We start from the raw sequence: 19,178 nt of genomic DNA, 5'->3' as shown, positions 1-19,178 counted from the left end.
TTAGCATTTGTTGTAGAACTGGTTTGGTGGTGCTGCATTCTCTTAGCTTTTGCTTGTCTGTAAAGCTCTTGATTTCTCCATCAATTCTGAATGAGATCCTTGCCAGGTAGAGTAATCGTGGTTGTATGTTTTTCCCTTTCATCACTTTAAGTATATCATTGCACCCCCTTCTGGCTTGTCAAGTTTCTGCTGAGAAATCAGCTGTTAACCTTATGGGAGTTACCTTGTATATTATTTGTCATTTTTCCCTTGCTGCTTTCAATAATTTTTCTTTGTCTTTATTATTTGCCAATTTGATTACTATGTGTCTCAGCGTGTTTCTCCTTGGGTTTATCCTGTATGGGACTCGTTGCACTTCCTGGACTTGGGTGGCTATTTTGCTCCCCATGTTAGGGAAGTTTTCGACTATAACCTCTTCAAAGATTTTCTCAGGTCTTTTCTCTCTCTCTTCTCCCTCTGGGACCCCTATAATGCGAATGTTGTTGAGTTTAATGTTGCCCCAGAGGTCTCTTAGGCTGTCTTCATTTCTTTCCATTCTTTTTTCTTTATTCTGTTCTGTGGCAGTGAATTCCACCATTCTGTCTTCCAAGTCACTTATCCCTTCTTCTGCCTCAGTTATTCTGCTATTGATTCCTTCTAGTGTACTTTTCATTTCAGTCATTGTATTGTTCATCTCTGTTTGTTTGTTCTTTAATTCTTTTAGGTCTTTGTTAAACATTTCTTTCATCTTCTTGATCTTTGCCTCCATTGTTTTTCCGAGGTCCTGGATCATCTTCACTATCATTATTCTTAATTCTTTTTCTGGAAGGTTGCCTATCTCTGCTTCATTTAGTTGTTTTTCTGGGGTTTTTTTCTTGTTCCTTCTTCTGGTACATAGCCCTCTGCCTTTTCATTTTGTGTATCTTTCTATGAATGTGGTTTTTGTTCAACAGGCTGCAGGACTGTAGTTCTTCTTCTGCTGTCTGCCCTCTGGTAGATGAGGCTATCTAAGAGGCTTGTGCAGGTTTCCTGATGGGAGAGACTGGTGGTGGGTAGAGTTGGCTGTTGCCCTGGTGGGAAGAGTTCAGTTAAACTTTATTCTGCTTGCCTGCTGATGGGTGGGGCTCAGTCCCCTCCCTGTTGGTTGTTTGGTCTGAGGTGACCCAGCACTGGAGCCTTCCCTGGGCTGTTTTATGGGGCTAATGGCGGATTCTGGGAGGGCTCACGCCAAGGAGTACTTCCCAGAACTTCTGCTGCCAGTATCCTTGTCCTCACAGTGAGACACAGCCACCCCCCCACCTCTGCAGTTAGGTCTGGTTCAGTCGCTATGGGGTCACTGCTCCTTCCCCTGAGTCCTGATGCGTACAATACTTTGTGTGTGCCCTCCAGGAGTGGAGTCTCTGTTTACCCCAGTCCTTTCGAAGTCCTGAAATCAAATCCCACTAGCCTTCAAAGTCTGATTCTCTAGGAATTTCTCCTCCCATTGCCGGACCCACAGGTTCTAAAGCCTGACGTGGGGCTCAGAACTTTTACTCCAGTAGGTGGTCAGTCACTCTTCTTAATTACACTCCCAACAATGTGTACAAAACTCTGTGCTAGGCACTATGAGATCATAATGATGAATAAAACATAATCTTTGCCCGTAAGGCATGTATAAATAAGTTAATTGTAGGAGACAGATAGCTTTCTGTGGTGTAATGGGGAATGAAATAAGTACCTTGTCTACTGTTGTTTTTCTGTTTCTAACAGATTTGTAAATACCTTGGTACCCCCTTCTCTGTCCTTTACTTGGGACTACAGATTACACAGAGAGAAATAAAGGGAGGTAGCATAGATCTTCATAGGCTCCAGCTAAATTCTATCACGTCTAACCTTGTCCCTTACTGTCCATTCTCATTCAGAAAGAGAGTGTTCTTTTGGAGACAGATAGTCGTTAAACTGATAAAGTATAAGTATAATTCGAAAGTTGAGCTGGTAGGAAGAAGTTAGAGATGAAAGCAAGTTGCAGCTCTTAGATTTTAGTGTTACTTTGCACATATTACATGGTGCCTTGATGTGTTTGTAGAATTTTCCAGTTGAGAATCTTAAGGTTGTGGTTGAGTGGCAAACTTCAATTCTCAAGTCAGAACAGAGATGCAGAGAAATGAGGTGTTTTATCCAAGACTGCTCAAGATGTATTTGCATAACTGAATACTATCACTTGCTACTTCTCTCTTGGATTATTATTGCAGTGTGTTAATTGGTCAGCCTGTCTCTTTTTCTGTCTAGGTGCCTACATAATTTTCCTAAAGTATATCTCTGATCTCATCCTCTGATTAGAAGCATTGCATGGCACCATCCTTTTTATGGAATAAATCTACTAGAGTATCGTCACTATGAGGGCAGAGAACTTAGCTGTTCTGTTCACACTTGTATCCTTTGCATCTAGGATGGTACGTGGCGCAGAATAGTTACACCAATCAGTATTTGTTGAATGATTCAGTCTAAGTTCCTGATAGGATATTCAAAGTTCGCTTTCATATGCTTCCAACCTACGCCTGCTACCTTTCTCTTTGGTGCTGGCTGCTGGTCTATCCCTGTCACCCTCTGTTTATTCTAGCTGTGGATGCCCTTCTCTTTCATCTCTCCCTTTCTAAACTTTACTCTTCTTTCATGTCTGAGCTCTCAAGTTTTCTCTCTTTTCTGAGATTTTTGTGTCACTTGATTTTTAGATACCAATTGATTCTACACACAGGTTTTAGCCTCAATCAATTCTATCTTCTTTTGTAATACATATGGTCTTAACTTCTTAATTGGAACTTTAATCATTTATTGCTTTGCAGTGTTTCTTAAATTTTTGTATGTTCATGTCTGAGCTCCTTAGTTATATTAGGAAGCTCCCTGAAAACAGAGCTATTTTTATGTATCCTTTGGAGCTGCTTATATAGAATAGTATCCATATTGAATAGTGTCTTAGATTAAGTGTCCAGTATATATTTGTAGAATGATTGTATCACTTTTTCTAGTCATGCAATTTATGAAATGCATATTTAATTAAGTGCCTACTTGAGCTCTTACAATACCTAAAGGGAAAACATTCTAACATTCTTTATAAAAAGTGAAAAGATACTTGGAAACTAAACTTTGATCTCTCCCTCATCCCTTTCCTTCTCCTTTAAAATTGATTTGTTCATAATTTGAAAGCTCCATACCTTTAATTTAATATGATATATGAACTTCTGTGAGACATCATCAATCAAGATTTTATACAAAGAGCTGTGATCGTCAAGGTGGGAATTTAACATTAGTGCTCTGTATATACTGTTACTCTAATGCCTTATTTAGAAGTTTAATAATATTGGATGATATTCTATTTTATGATTTTTAACTTATCAAAGGAGAGCATTGTAGAGAAATGGGATCTTGAGTTTAATGGAGTACTAACAGCTGTTTGATTAAATTCAAATAAACAATTTGAAATACAATCTTGGCTATATGAGAGGTTGCTCAAAGGATACTCTCTTGTGTTTTTTAAAGACAAAAATTATTTCTTTGGTTCATATTATTGTATGTCCTTTGTCTATCTTGAATGTGTTCATTGAGTTAATTCCACTTAACTTCCAAGTACATACATGTTGATATGTTGTTAGTGTTTTAATTTTACACTTTTAAAAACTTTGTATTAGTGCTCGCTTCGGCAGCACATATACTAAAATTGGAACAATACAGAGAAGATTAGCATGGGCCCTGTGCAGGGATGACACACAAATTCGTGAAATGTTCCATACTTATGTCTGTCATACAGAGTGAAGTAAGTCAGAAACAGAAAAACAAATACTGTATGCTAACACATATATATGGAATCTATATATGTGGTTCTGAAGAACCTAGGGGCAGGACAGGAATAAAGACGCAGACATAGAGAATGGACTTGAGGACACAGGGAGGGGGAAGGGTAAGTGGGGGCGAAGTGAGAGAGTGGCATGGACATATATACACTACCAAATGTAAAATAGCTAGCTAGTGGGAAGCAGCCACGTAGCACAGGGAGATTAGCTCGGTGCTTCGTGACCACCTAGAGGGGTGGGATATGGAGGGTGGGAGGGAGACATAAGAGGAAGGGGATATGGGGATATATGTATACATATAGCTGATTCACTTTGTTATACAGGAGAAACTAACACAACATTGTGAAGCAATTATACTACAATAAAGATGTTAAAAAAAAAACAACTTTGTATTAAAAAAATTTTTTTATTCCAAGCTTAATTCTTTAACATCCTAAATCTTGTTTTCTTTTTGGAAGCTTCTAGTTTTATCATTTCTGTTTTTCATCAGTTTGTTTAGCCAGTAACTTTATTTCTCAGATAATTTATAAGAGCTAGAAGTCCTAGGCAAAGTTTTAGTCTTAAAAGAAAACAAACTTTAATTACTGCAGTTAGAATGTTTTCCTTTATTGAGTATAAGAATTAAAGTAGGCATTTAATTGACTTTATAAGACTTAAGGAAATTTTCCAAACATTTGAGTCTATGTAAACACATGACAGCTGTAGTTTAAAGGTTTTAACTGTCTTCCAATACAACTAAAATAATTTAAAATAGAGGATATTAAAAGTTAGGTATTTCTTTTGTTTTTTTAAGTATAATTGATTTTTTAAAAAAGATTATTTATTTGGCTACGTTGGGTCTTCATTGCTGTGCATGGGCTTTCTCTAGTTGCCACAAGCAGGGGCTACTCTTCGTTGTGGTGCAAGGGCTTCTCATTGTGGTGGCTTATCTCGTTGCGGAGCACAGGCTCAGTACTGCGGGTTTCAGTAGCTGTGGCATGTGGGCTCAGTAGTTGTGGCTCATGGCCTCTAGAGCGCAGGCTCAGTAGTTGTGGTGCACGGGCTTAGTTGCTCCGCGGCATGTGGGAGCTTCCTGGCCTAGGGCTTGAACCCGTGTCCCCTGCATTGGCAGGCAGATTCTTAATCACTGCACTACCAGGAAAGCCCTCTTATTTGTTTTGATTCTCTTAATGTTGATTCAGTCTCTGCTGGGAAGTGTCTTATTAAAAATAAAACATTAAATCAAATGATAGCTTTTTAATCCCTAATACTATTTTGATTGTTATAGGAGAGAAAAATAAATATATGTGGGTAGAAGGAGAACAACTGTTCTCGTTCTTACCATTAACGGTTTGAAAACCTAAACTTCTTTTAAAAGTTGATCATAAATGTTTGGGTTTTGAAGTCCCTTTTAAGATCAAGGACCTTATTTAGTATCTCAGAGTTTGTATTGTTTTACTGGCAAAAGTATGTAGTTGTTGAAATTGGTCTAGTTTATTTAAATCATCTTGAAATACTTGAAAGGCTGTAAATTATAAACAGCTGCACCTTATCGAGTACTTACTTTGTTCCAGGTATTATAGTGAGTACATTTCAAACATTTTTCATTTAATATGTTAAATAACTTTATGAGGTAGGTTATATTATTCCTGTTTTATAGTTGAAGAAATTGAGGTTTGTAAGGGTTAAATAACTTTCCCAGAACCACACGGCTAGGTAAGTGGAAAGGGTAGGACTCAGATATGTCTGATTCCAATGCACATGTTTTTATTTCCAGTGGAACTTTGCTTCCTAATGCAGTTGCCAAAATTATTTTGCTCCCTTACTTCTTATTGCAATACTAAAAGCTGTTCAATACTCAGAATTCTTTCTTCCAAGCCTTTTTCAATGGGAAGTCTCACACTTTGCTTAATGCTTTGACTGTTGTTTGGAAGTGTAATGGTAGAAGTGCTTCTCTGTTAGTCGTATTGGTATTTCAAGTAAAAGAAATATTTGAATACTTGCAGCTTTGATTGCTTTTCCACTGCATATAAATTGTACATGTATGTTGAGTATAATTTAATGCCTTTTATCTGCTAGTGAATGTGCTAAAGACTTGTTGGGTTTCTATATTTTCCAGCTGGAATTGGCCAGTCATAGCTTAAATCCTGTGGTTAGTATGCTCTCTTAGGAAAATAATTCCTAAACACTTGTACTTTGTACCTCTCTTAGGGAACATCTGAAGTACAGACAGCCTCCTAAGATTTTGCTTTGAGGTTTAATGAAGACTTAATATGTGCTGTGACTGGACAGGAGACATTTCAGTTTCATGGCATTTCCAGATGTGTCCCGTAAAATTGAGTGTTCATGTATTTAATTAAAAGTTCCTAGGAACTTACAACTTAAGGTAGTTTTTATAAGCATCATGACTCAAAGGATCTTTAGTGTATATATTTGAGGGAGGGACAGTTTTGACTTGAACTGGAATTAAGTGATGCTTATAGTTACGATAACCAAAGTGCAGTATTTTAAAGCAATACTGAAAATGTTATAATGTGAAAAGTTTTTTTTTTAATGCTCCTAGTTTAAAGTTACTGCAGTTGGTTTCATTTCTTAGACTATACTGTAATGAATCTCTCTTTTGTTTTTCTTTGTGATCTTTAGCTTAGTTTACTGGGTTGTCCAATGACTTGAGGTTGGCCTGCTCTACAGCCTTACAAATGACAGTTCTCTGTTCAACAGTAGACCTCTCCTTTCACTTTTCTCTTCCCATCTTTGGGAATCATGCTTTGAAGAAGTAAACATTTTATAGAAATAGCAAGATGCAGTAGAAAGTACCCCAGAATTTCAAGTCAGAAGATAGGAGTTTAAGTACCGAATGTATTTCAACTGTGTGATTATGGACCAGTCAATTCTCCTTCCTCAGCCTCAATATCCTTATCTGTAGAAAGGGCATAAAAGTTCTTGCCTCATAAGCTTTAATTTTATTATTACTAATAATAGTAATATTAATACTGTAGTAGATGAATAATAGTAAACACATATTGCTCAATTACTAACTTATAGAGATTTTTACAGTTAACAAAGCACTCATATATAATAATTTTATAGGAAGATCTATCTGTCTATGAAAGGACTTTGTAAATTCTGAAGCACTATGTGAGTATTAGTTGATATTTTCATAACCAACTGAAGTGGCTGTTTTCAGCTTTAGTTATTAGAATGATGAATCAGAGTTGTTTAAATTTAGGTGACATTTCTGTTTAGCTAAAATAAACGTTTTGGAATGTTTTCTGACTAGTGTTAAGATTTATTTTTAAGTTAACTTGCAATAACATCTGATTTCTATATTACTCTACTCATTGTTTAAAGAAATAGAGACTCGCTGAAAATCATGAGCGGTCAGGAGTACTTGGGGGCTAGTGTCATTTCTAGGAACTACAGTAGTGTTACTGTTCCACTAAGAGTAAGTTTATCATTTATTGCTAAATCAGTGTGATTATTTAAAAATAAATATTTAGCACTTCATGTTCACAAAGTACCCTGCAGTTGTTAATTAGCCTGCATCAGTGTTTATCTCTATAAAAGTCTGAGCTAGTGCCTGTGTTGGTCAGCTTTGTACAGGATTTCCAAACACCATTGTGATGACTCAGTCTAACTCTGGGGTCAGTTGATATTTGTCTGTATACTGCAGGGCATTGTCAAAGCTTATTCCATTCTTCAGTCACACCATCATTTTCCCAGAGAAATTATTCTGAAAAAAAAAAAACTGCAGAAAAAAATTATAAAACCTTTTCTGTGCCTTTGTTTCAGAACCTCACAGTTTCTAGGACCTAGAAGTTCTTTCTAAAGTATAACCTAAATATTTCCCTTCAGAAGTTAAATAGCTAATAGTTTTAAGGTAACTACCGATTAAGGCATTTTGTAATGAAATAGTCTTTGCCTTCAAGACTCTTATATATTCTACTAAGTGGATGTAAGACACATATTTAAGAAAATGTCAGTGTTGGTATGAGGTAGTAGATAATGAGTACTAACCAAGTGGTTGTGGCATGTACTGTTAGTTGCCTACCCAGTACTCATTTTCATCCTCCCATTGTTAATGGACCCTGATTATGTTTTGGTGGCAGTGTGTCCACCTTAGCTAAGTTCATGGCAATCATGTTCCCTGATTTCCCAGGTTCTTTGCAGCTGAAGATGGTCATGTGACCCAGTTCTGGCCAATCGTATCTGTTTTAGTTCTCTATTGCTGCTTAATAAATTATTCCAAAATGTAGTGACTTAAAACAACAAATATCATTTATTATTTCTCCTGTGGGTCAAGAATTCGTATAAAACCAGTGGTGACCACTTGTCTCTGTTCCACGATTTCTGAGGCTGCAGCTAGAAGACTCAAGACTGGGGACTGGGATTGTATTGATGTGAAAAGACTCCTTCCTGTTGTTTGGAAGTTAATGCTTGTGTTTGCTGCAAGCCCAGCTGGAATATTCACACGTGGTCTCATCGTGGTTTCTGGGTTCTAAGAGTTTCCTGAGAGAGAGCCCCCCAGATGGAAGCTGTATTCTTTTTATGATGGTGCCTCAGAAGACACATATTATCACTTCTGCTGTACTCTGTTGGTCAAAACTATCACAAGTCCCCCTTTCAGATTCAAAGGGAGAGAATATGACCTCTCAGTTGGAGAAGTACCTATCACATTATAAAAAGAACAAGTGAGCTGGGATAAATATGATGGTGTGGCCACCTTTGGAAAATACAGTTTGCCACCACATTTAAGTGAAGACTTATTAGTAGGGAATGGGAAGCTTCTAAGGAAGCTTTTACTTTCCAGATAAAAGGGAAGTGATATTTCTGGCATGGTCCTTTGTTGCTTGTCCCTTCTTCCTGTCTTGAAGGAGCAGCAATCATCTGTGCTCTTGATGTGATAAACCAATACACTAAGGATGTTGACGTCATTGGATGTCAGCCCTGGACTGTCTGCTTCCAGACGTTTTCTTATATGAGACAAATAAATACCTATTCACTTAAAGTGCTGTAGAGAGGTTTTCAGTTTTTTAATAGCCACTCATAATCCCGAGAGCTTAATGGTTGCCAATATTGAGTGTGCATAGAAATCACCTGGAGGGCTTGTTAGGGCTGACTTAAAGGGAGAGATGGAACTTGGGCTAGACAGGTAAAATTTGGACAGTTAGGATTAGGGAAGCAATTCAAGTATTACAAATGGAATGAGCAAATACATAAAAGCAAAAAAAGTGTAAATTTTCTTTTAAACTTCCGTTAAGTTAATCAGCTTACTCAAAGCAGCAGTTTTTACTGAGGGTAGGAAATTAGGTTAAATGGGAAATAATAACTAGATTAAGGAGGCCCTTGGAGGCCAGAGAGACATTTCTTTTTCATTTTGTAGGTAGTTAGATGCCCAGAACTTATTCATCAAAGGCTTGTACTCTTTGACCAACATTTGCTCATTTCCCCCACCCTAGCCCCTGTTAATCACCGTTCTACTCTCTGTTTCTCTGAGTTTGACTTTTTTTTTTATTTTAAAGATTCCACATATAAGTGAGGTCATACAGTATTTATCTTTTTGTATCTGCCTTTTTCACTTAGCATAAGGTCCTCCAGGTTAATCCATGTTATTGCATATGACAGAATTTCCCTCTTTCTTATGACTGAATAATATTCATTCATTGGTTGACACTTAGGTTGTTTCTATACCTTGGCTATTGTGAAAAATAATACCCTTAAAATTTTTATCTTTCACTAGATTTGTGTAGTGCCAGAATTATGTAGTGACTTGAATTAGGTACCAATTAGAATTCAAGTTGAATAGCATTGACCCACATCTGGAGATAGCTTTGTATAATAATTTATGTTGTACATCATAGGTCTGATTTTGAATTAATAGTTCTCCCTTTATAACGTTAGTGCCGAATACAAGATAGAATCCTTTATAAAATAGTGAGCCCCACCTGTAAAATGATCACATTCCTTTAGTATTAGTAGTTTTAAAAAGAAGTCTCATCTGTTAGTATATTATGACTGAGATGTTTGCCAAGTTTTCCTTAGGAGCAACTGTTGTGCAAGCTTTGAGCCCATATAGTTGACTCTAGCCTTTGCTTTCTGTTTACTAGCAGAGAGTGTTTTTTCTAGAGAATATTATATTTCCTGAGTCTAGAAATTCTGCGAGGTAGAGCAACATTGAGGGTCAGATCACACAGCCCACATTTTTGGTATTGCTTTCAGAGACCTCTGACGCAGTTTTTGTGACCCTGATTTTTGTTTAAACTAAATAGTAGTTGTTTGGCATTTGTGACAAATCTTGTGGCTAAGTCTTTTTTAGACAGTTTTCTCCACAAATTGTTGGTCTGTGTTATTAAAGGGAAGTGTTTTTTTTTTAAACAGTTTTATTGAGTTATAATTTACATACCATATAATTCACCCTAGGAGGAAGCCTTGCTTCCATGGAAAGATTGATAGATTTGAGACCAAAGCTCACATTTATCTATCCATTCATTTATTTATTTATATATCCCACATTATGAATTTATTTTCTACGTTACTGCTGGGCTACTATATATCCTATTGCCATTATTATTCTTATTATGCTATAATCTTATGCCTTCTGTAGTAATAAACTTCTTTGTCATTTTAGATTGATAAGTATTTTGAAATTATTTTTATAGTTATACTGTAATATGAATTCTAATAGATGAAAGAGCTTTGAAAGCCATCCTACAAAAGATAGTAAAGATTTTGACGATGTCCCAGTCTAATGAGATTTCTAACAGCTGGAAAAGTTGATGCACTGGATTCAGAACCAAATGATAACATTGATGGGATGAGGGAGGAAAATATTTATTTATATTGGATGTTGTTTATAGCCTACTAAGCATCTGTTCCTCTTTCTTCCTTCCTAACGGACCCATGATTTTTTCAGGATTCCTCTACTTCCATGTAACCAATAAGCATCAGGAAAGCTGATTTCACCTCAGTTCAGGGGTGGGCCTGGTTGGTCTGAAGGTTACTTTGCTGCTTGGTGGTTCAGGGATGAGCACATGACCTAATCCTTGCAAATAGGATGCAAGGAAATTTTTTTAAGCTTTGGGGCTGTTCTTCCTTGCTCTTAAGAGAGATCCATGGGAAGCCACTCTGTATCTTCTGTGGAACATGACCAAGGAAACATGTAGCCCTGATTACTGTTATCATCCATACAGTACCCAAGAAGGCGGAGCCAACCTTAAGATGAAGCTGACATTTTGGAGATAGATAAACTATGGGTTCTTTTTTTTTTTTTTTTAATATTTATTTGGTTGTGTTGGGTCTTAGTTGCAGCAGGCGGGCTCCTTAGTTGCAGCTCGTGGGCTCCTTAGTTGTGGCATGTGAACTCTCAGTTGCGGCATGCATGTGGGATCTAGTTCCCTGACCAGGGATTGAACCCAGGCCCCCTGCATTGGGAGTGCAGAGTCTTAACCACTGTGCCACCTGGGAAGTCCCAAGCTATGGGTTCTTGATGACATTATTGAACAGTCTTATCTCTGGGTTTCCAGATATGTTAATCTATGTATTTCTTTATGGTTTAAATCCCTGGTATGGAAACTGTGGTCCATGGACTGGCATCATCAGCATCACCTGTGAGCTTGTTGGAAATGAAGAATTTCAGGCCCTACCCTAGTCCTACTGAATCAGAATACACACAAAAGCTGGAGAAGTGTTATTTTAAGCCACTTTGAATTGAGTTTTTGTTTACTTACCAGTGAAAGCATCCTACTATGACATTGGAGAGTTTTTTCTCGAAGGAGCTACAGCCTCCTCCAAGCATGCCATGTAGAAATAATGGGGTTGGGGGAAGCACCATTTCTGATTGTAATAGAAACAGCATTTATTGAATCATATACAGAGTTTAAAAAATTCTCATCACACTTTGACTGATGTATGGGTTTTTTGGATTGTTTTCATAGTTATTTTTAGATGAAACCTAAAACTGAAGTCCTTACTACTTGTGGTCACAAAGACCCTAATGTTATTTTTGGCGAGTCAGGAGATGTGCGCTTAGCTGTGCTGGCTGAAAGCCAGCTTGGAGAGTTGCATCTTACCTCCCCTAGGATTACCCCTTCCCATTCTCTCCTCAGTCCCATTCCTATTTCAACTAGTTAGAGTTTTGTACTGCATTTCTATTCCAGAACCATTAACCCATTAACCTCTGGGGAGTTCTTCTTGCAAACTGCTGCTTTTTAGACCAGATGTATGTTTCAGTTACATGAATAGAGAAAATAATTTTGTCCCCCTGCTGTAAATTGTAAATTATTGGTATATATGAGGGTTAAAGATAGCATGAGTAAATTAAATCCACTAGCAATTTCGGAATTTTATTTTAGAATTTTTTTTCTTCCACTTTTTGTGCAGAATGAGATGCAGCATTCCAAAAAAGCAAAACAGATTATAAAATTATACTTCTTTTTTGTCCATTTTTCTAGAGGCCTTAATGAGCCTGTGGCAGGATAAATTGGATAATTCAATTCACAAATTAGTTGATCATTTATGTAATTAATTGAGGATGAATGGTATCTGGTATGCTTTACAGTGAGAACTAGCAAAGGTCTGTATTTAATCAGAAAGTTGCTAGCTCTAAAAGGAGTACTTTTAATGGTAATACCACTATGACAATTGATTTTATTATTGTTCTTGGCTGAGTTTTTACTGTTAGGCATTATGTTAGTTACTATGAAATTTTCTCTCTGATCCTTAGAGTTATTCTAAAAGGTAGACCATTTTATCTGCATTTTAGACATGATAAAATTGAGGCTAGAGGGAGTAAGTAACACTCCCAAGATCATATAGTTAGAGCCCAGGACTGGTGTACCCAAGCTCATTCGGGTCCTCAAGGAGTTTGATTTCTACTGAGTGGGAGACTGACATGTAAACAGTACACTGTAATACAATGAGAGATAAAGTAACATTTTTAAATGAAGAAAAATTTAAAGATAGAGATACAAATGTAGAGGAAGAGGGGATTAATTCTAATCCGGAAGAGCATGAAAAAGATAATTCATCTTCCTTCCTATTTCTTTAGTTCCTTGATAAGCTTCTCCTGACTTCTCTCATTCTCTTAATGGTATCACCAGTTTTTTTCAGTAATCAAGACTCAGAACCTTTGATATGTTGATTTTCTTCATATTCTCACATTTTATCAATCTGTAAAGTCTTTTAGTTTTTTTTGTTTGTTCATCTTTTTTTTTAATATTACCAGCTAAAGATTTCTATTTTATAAGTATTTTTTAAAGAAATGATTTATTGGTTCTATTGGAAGCATTCCTTTTTATGATTTTTTTTAACATCTTTATTGGAGTATAATTGCTTTACAATGGTGTGTTAGTTTCTGCTTTATAACAAAGTGAATCAGTTATACATATACACGTTCCCATTTCTCTTCCCTCCTGCATCTCCCTCCCTCCCACCCTCCCTATCCCACCCCTCTAGGCGGTCCTGTTCATTCCCACTTCTATAAAGCCTAGTTTTATCTATCACTGTATCATCTAGACCAGTAGTTATCAACCTTTGGTGCACCTAAGATTCATCTAATGGTGCTTTGTCAATGTACAAATAGATTTGATTCATTAATTTGAGGTCACAGGTGATTCTGACACACCTCAAAGTTGAGAACCAATTACCTAGGGCAGTGGTCCTCAAAATTTGATCTGGGACTCCCCAGGGTAGGGTGGGTGTCCCTGGGAATCTCTCAGGAGTATGCAAATTCATAACTATCAATATTTTCATAGTTGTACTAAGATGTTATTTGCCTTTTTCATTGTCCTGGCTTTGCACTGATGGTGAAAAAACAATGAAGGGTAAATTTGTAGTGCTTTACTCAAATTAAGACAGTACTGCCAAACTATATTAGTAATCATTGCATTCTTCACTGCTACACACTTGTGAAAGAAATCTAGTTTTGCTTAAGAATGTCCTTAATGAATCAGTGAAAATTATTAATTTCATTAAATCTTACCGCTTGAGTACATGTTGTATTATTACTCTATTTGACAACGCATGTGTGCATTCTGAAGTACAATGGTTGTCTCAAGGAGGAGCACTTTTGCAGTTGTTTGAGAGCTAAACTATTTTTTTTCATGGAACACCATTAAAAAAAAAAAGACTGATAGACAAACTGTGGTTATTCAAGACTTTGATATCTGGCAGAAGTTTTCCCAAAAATGAGCAAACAGAATTTTATTATCGCTAGTGGTAAAATTTAAGCTTCCAAGCAAAAATGAAAATGTGGAAAAAACTTCCCAATACTTGAAGACTTTTCTGATGAGATTGATGGTGTTTGAAATGTGTTGACATTGGAAAGATAACCAATATATTCCACATGACCAATGCAACAGAGCCCCAAAAGTTCACTGACAGTAGTTCAAGTAGCAACTAACCTTTTCTCTACATCCTCACCAACATTTGCTATTTTTTTTAACATCTTTACAACATTTGTTATTTGTGTTCTTTTTGATGATAGCCGTTCTTACAGGTGTGGAGTGATATCTCATTGTGGTTTTGATTTGCCTTTAAAAAATGACCACTTATTGAGCTTTGGTGTACTATCAAGGAAGAATATCTATAGTTATCTGTAAAAGCTATTTAAACACTTCTTTTTCCAACTACATATCTGAGGCCAGATTATCTTCAGATACATTAACCAAAACTATGCATTGTAACAGATTGCAGAAGTAGATGTGAGAATCTAGCCATCTTTGATTGTGATTTACAGACATATAAAACAGTGCCACTCTTCACAAATTTTTTGGAAAATACATTTATTGTTCATAAAAAATGTGTTAAGTTAAAATGCAATGAGTTTATTATTATTGTCTTAAAATAAATGAGTAGATAGGCACTTAAGCACTTAGTTTTAATTTCTAATATGGTAGATATCAATATCTAACATGGTAAATATCAACATATAAAAAAGCTCCTTGGGAACCGCATTAATTTTTAAGCATGTAACAGAGCCTGTAGTGGGTTGAGTGGTCCCCAAAAAGATATGTTCAAGTTGTAATCCCTGGTCCTTTATTTGGAGACAGGATCTCAGCAGTTGTATTCAAGTTTTAAATGAGGATATGGTGGATTAGGGTGGGCCCTAAATCCAATTTCTGGTGTCTTTATAAGAGAAGGAAGAAGGAGATTTGAATACAGAGACACAGAGGAGATCTATGCGGAAGAATGCCGCGTGAAGACAGGGGCAGAGATTGGAGTGATGCAGCTACAAGCCAAGGAACACCTAGGATTGCCAGGAGCCACCAAAGCTAGAAAGAGGCAAACATTCTTCTTTAGAACCTTCAAAGGAGTGTGACCCTGCCGATACCTTGATTTCAGACTTCTAGCCTCCAGAATTGTGAGAATATCTTTCTGTTGTGTTAAGCCACCCCATTTGTGGTACTTTGTTATGATAGCCTAGAAAAGTAATACAGGATCTTGAAATCAAAAAGTTTGAGAATCTCTAACCTAGGCTACCCACCTCTCTTTTTTTCCACATTTTGTCCTGTCAGTACTGCCTGCTCACTACTGCCAGGTTACTTGCCCTGAAACAATTATTATGCTTCTCTTATTAAGAAAATGTCAGTGATGTTTTAAAATTACCTTTCAAATAAAGTTCAAACTCTTTAGTTTGTGTTCAAAGCCATCTATAATCTGGCTCTAACATACTTTTCCAACTTTGTGTCCCACATTTTCCTAAGATACTATACCCTTTGGAATATTCATTTGAGTGTGCATTCAATCATGCATTCATTTGTTTATTCAACAGAAAAAAAGTACCCGTTCTGAGTTTTTATTCTAATAGTGTGTTGTCTAGTATGGTAAGCACTAGCCACAGGTGGCTATTCGTTTTAAGTTAAATAAACTTAAATAAAACTAAAAATTCAGTTCTTTAGTCTCAGCGGCTGCATGTGACTGGTGACTACTGTACTGGACAGCACAGATATAGAACATGTCCACTTTGTAGAAAGTTCTTTTAGATAGTGCTATTCTTATAAATAGTCTACTCCCTTCACCTTGCCCTCAAATTGCCTTGCATTTTCCTTCCTCTTCATCACTCCTAATATGCCCTTCCCTGCACTGGCTCTCCCCACCACACACCCCATGCCTTTCCTCCAATTCCCTGGCATATCAAAATCTACTTTTGGTTCTGACTTAAATAATTCTTTTAAGATTACTCGAGCTGGATATAATCCCTTATTTCTATTTCTGTAACACTAATTTTATTCTGCGATATGTTTGTCCTGACCTGTATTTGTCACCTGGCATGTAAGATAAACAGTTATGGTATCTTTCCTACTAAGCTCATTGAGGGAAGGAACCTTGTCTAATAGACTGGGACACATTAATCATCATATTGTAAATAGAAGAAAAGAAAAAAAAGACCCAGACAGATGAAGTAAATGTTTAGTGAATATATTAATTTTAAAATCTTAATTTGTACTAAAAAATCCTCTCAGGCACTTCTGTATGGTGGTTAGGATGCCTTAGGAATAAGAATTGTACTTCTATAGTATTTTTCTTTTTTTTGTCTCTTGTTTCAGAACCAATGGATGTCTCATAAGCTCTTCAAATTCTTTGTGTCTAAAACTCAACTTCAAATGTATGAGTGGCTCCTATTGGCCAAAGATGAGAAAATTTGAGTCTCAAAAACAAAACAAAACATCCTACACAATTGATTGAAACACATTTAATACATAAAATAATATATATCATAATGATAAAAGGAGAAATACCTAACATCTCACTGGGAACCATTGGAGAAACTAGGGCACTAATTCCTTAGTCTGAAAATTGGCAATTTAAAGGAAAGAATTCAGCATTTACCCTATCTTCTGTATTAGCTATACTTCAGGGAAATCAAGTAGCCCTTTACAGACGAATTCCAGCTAATAAATATGGAAGAAATGATAGAAATAAAAGATCATCATTTTGTGACACCCCCCCAGAAAAAATTGATTGATTTAAACAATAATCATCGATAGATAAATTTTTAATGAGAGTTTAAGTATGATTGCTTGTGTGTTTTGTTCCTTTACCTATATGTACGTGATGCCTCTTTACCTAAAAATGTGCATGTCTCTTTACTAAATATGCACCTAAATAGTAGAATGTCCTTTAGTCTGACTTTTCACATGAAGAGATGTAAGAAATAGTCTTTTTGACAAGAATACCAGAGAAGTGATACGTATTCTTTTCAGTGTATCATAACAGAATGTGCATGATATTGATTTGTCCTATTACTGTTGGTGTTAACTTTAATCACTTTGTTTAGGAAGTATCTGCCAGGTTTTCTACTGTAAATTTATGATTTTCCCCTTTGGAATTAAAGTGTCTTATGAGGAGATGACTTTGAAGTTATAAATATTCTGTTACTCCTCAAGCTTTCATTATTTTAGCATCCATTGATGCTTCTTGCCTGAATCAGTTATTACTATGATGGTTGTCAAATAGTGATTTTCGGGCTTCCCTGGTGGCGCAGTGGTTGAGAGTCCACCTGCTGATGCAGGGGACACGGGTTCGTGCCCGGGTCCGGGAAGATCCCACATGCCGCAGAGCAGCTGCCCCCGTGAGCCATGGCTGCTGAGCCTGCGCGTCTGGAGCCTGTTGCTCCGCAACGGGAGAGGCCATAACAGTGAGAGGCCCGCATACCGCAAAAAATAAAAATAAAAAAAAAAACAAATAGTGATTTTCTAATACTATCATTTTATCTACATTTATTAATGGGCTTTCCACTGTAAGGAAGAAATTTCCTTTTTTTCTGTTTATTTATCTATTTATTTATTTTTATAAGCATGAACTCATGAATTTTTTTTTTTATTCAGTGATCTGTAAACCATTACTGTTATTTATTCCAATTCTGAAATTGTCCCAGATTTGGCCAGTGGAAAACTCATCTAGCTCGCTTGTATGTCCTTCTGACAAATCCTCATTATTCTTTGAGTAGTTTCCTTCTAACATAAAATGATGTTCCAATGCTCATCTTGTATTGGGTTGGCCAAAAAGTTTGTTTGGGTTCTTCTGGAACATCTTATGGAAAAACCTGAACGAACTTTTTGGCTAACCCATATTTCCCAGGCTTAGAATCAATTCTTGCTCCTTTTAAAAGAAAATAGTATTTAGAGGGACTTACCTGGTGGTCCAGTGGTAACGAATCCATCCACCTTAAAATTCAGGGGACGCAGGTTCGATCCCTGGTTGGGGAACTAAGATCCCAAGTGCTGCGGGGCGACTAAGCCCACACACTACAGCTATTGAGCTCGTGCGCCTCAACAAGAGAGCCCGTGTGCCACAAACTACAGAGCCCACGCACCACAACTAGAGAGAGAAAACCCTCATGTCACAACTTGAGAGAAGCCTGCGCGCCTCAACGAAAGATCCCTCATGCCGCAACTAAGACCTGACGCGGCCAAAAAAAAAAAAAAGTAGTATTTAGAAACCAAAATCTGGGTAATTGGTGTGCTCATTGATTCTAGGTCCTTTTAGCAGACATAACTAGGGGAAAAAAGTGCGCGCGTGCGTGTGTGTGTGTGTGTGTGCGCACGTGCACCAGCGTGTGTGTACGTGCACTTATGCATCTGTTTCTACATTTATGTTTACATCTTTATCTACTTCTATCTGTGTAAAATCCTGACTCCATACTGATACTGCCAGTTCTGCTCCAGCATCACAGGTTCATGATATTTTTCTACCTTTCTGCATTTGTAAATCCCTTCTCCAATGGTGGGAAACCTGACTCCCATTTTCCATAGTATATTTACTTATTTACTCAATCACAGAATACACAAAGTGTTTCAGAAATGCTAACCTAAACCCCTGGGGGAAAACTCCCTGCTATTTAGAATTTACAATTTGTACTTAAAAGAATCTTTAAGCAGGGACTGTAACTCTAATATTGTGTTTAAAAGCTACTTTGGTTCATTCTTTACCCACCCCCATGCCCACCCCAGTGTGATTATGTTATACATTTGAAAAATAGTTCTGTTAATATACCATTTTAGGGTTTTCCCCCCACCCTGCTTGATTTTTTTTTTATTTTTTATTTTGCGGTATGCGGGCCTCTCACTTTTGTGGCCTCTCTCATTGCGGAGCACAGGCTCCGGACGCGCAGGCTCAGCAGCCATGGCTCACGGGCCCAGGCGCTCCGCGGCATGTGGGATCTTCTCAGAACGGGGTATGAACCCGCGTCCCCTGCATCGGCAGGCGGACTCTCAACCATTGCGCCACCAGGGAAGCCCACCCTGCTTGATTTTATTTCTGCATTTATGTTTTAAAAATTAAAAAAAAAATGTCTGGTTGCACCAGGAGGCTTGCAAGATCTTAGTTCCCTGACCAGGGATTGAAGCCGGGTCCATGGCCGTGAAAGTGCCGAGTCCTAACCACTGGACCGCT

At 37.1% G+C, this 19,178-nt stretch overlaps 1 protein-coding gene and 1 non-coding gene across 2 annotated transcripts in view; both read left to right on the top strand.

The window, feature by feature from the left end:
• The window catches only part of RAD51B (RAD51 paralog B), a 626,727-nt gene that overhangs the window by 67,231 nt on the left and 540,318 nt on the right, over positions 1 to 19,178 (top strand). The window lies entirely within an intron of this gene.
• On the top strand, positions 3,644 to 3,750 carry LOC136119469 (U6 spliceosomal RNA). The gene has a single exon (XR_010655471.1). It is a non-coding gene; the product is annotated as a U6 spliceosomal RNA (small nuclear RNA).

This window comes from Phocoena phocoena, chromosome 2, assembly GCF_963924675.1.
Source record: "Phocoena phocoena chromosome 2, mPhoPho1.1, whole genome shotgun sequence".
Taxonomy (NCBI): domain Eukaryota; kingdom Metazoa; phylum Chordata; class Mammalia; order Artiodactyla; family Phocoenidae; genus Phocoena; species Phocoena phocoena.
The sequence above is the reverse complement of the archived record's forward strand: the minus strand, read 5'-3'. Positions and strand labels throughout refer to the sequence as shown.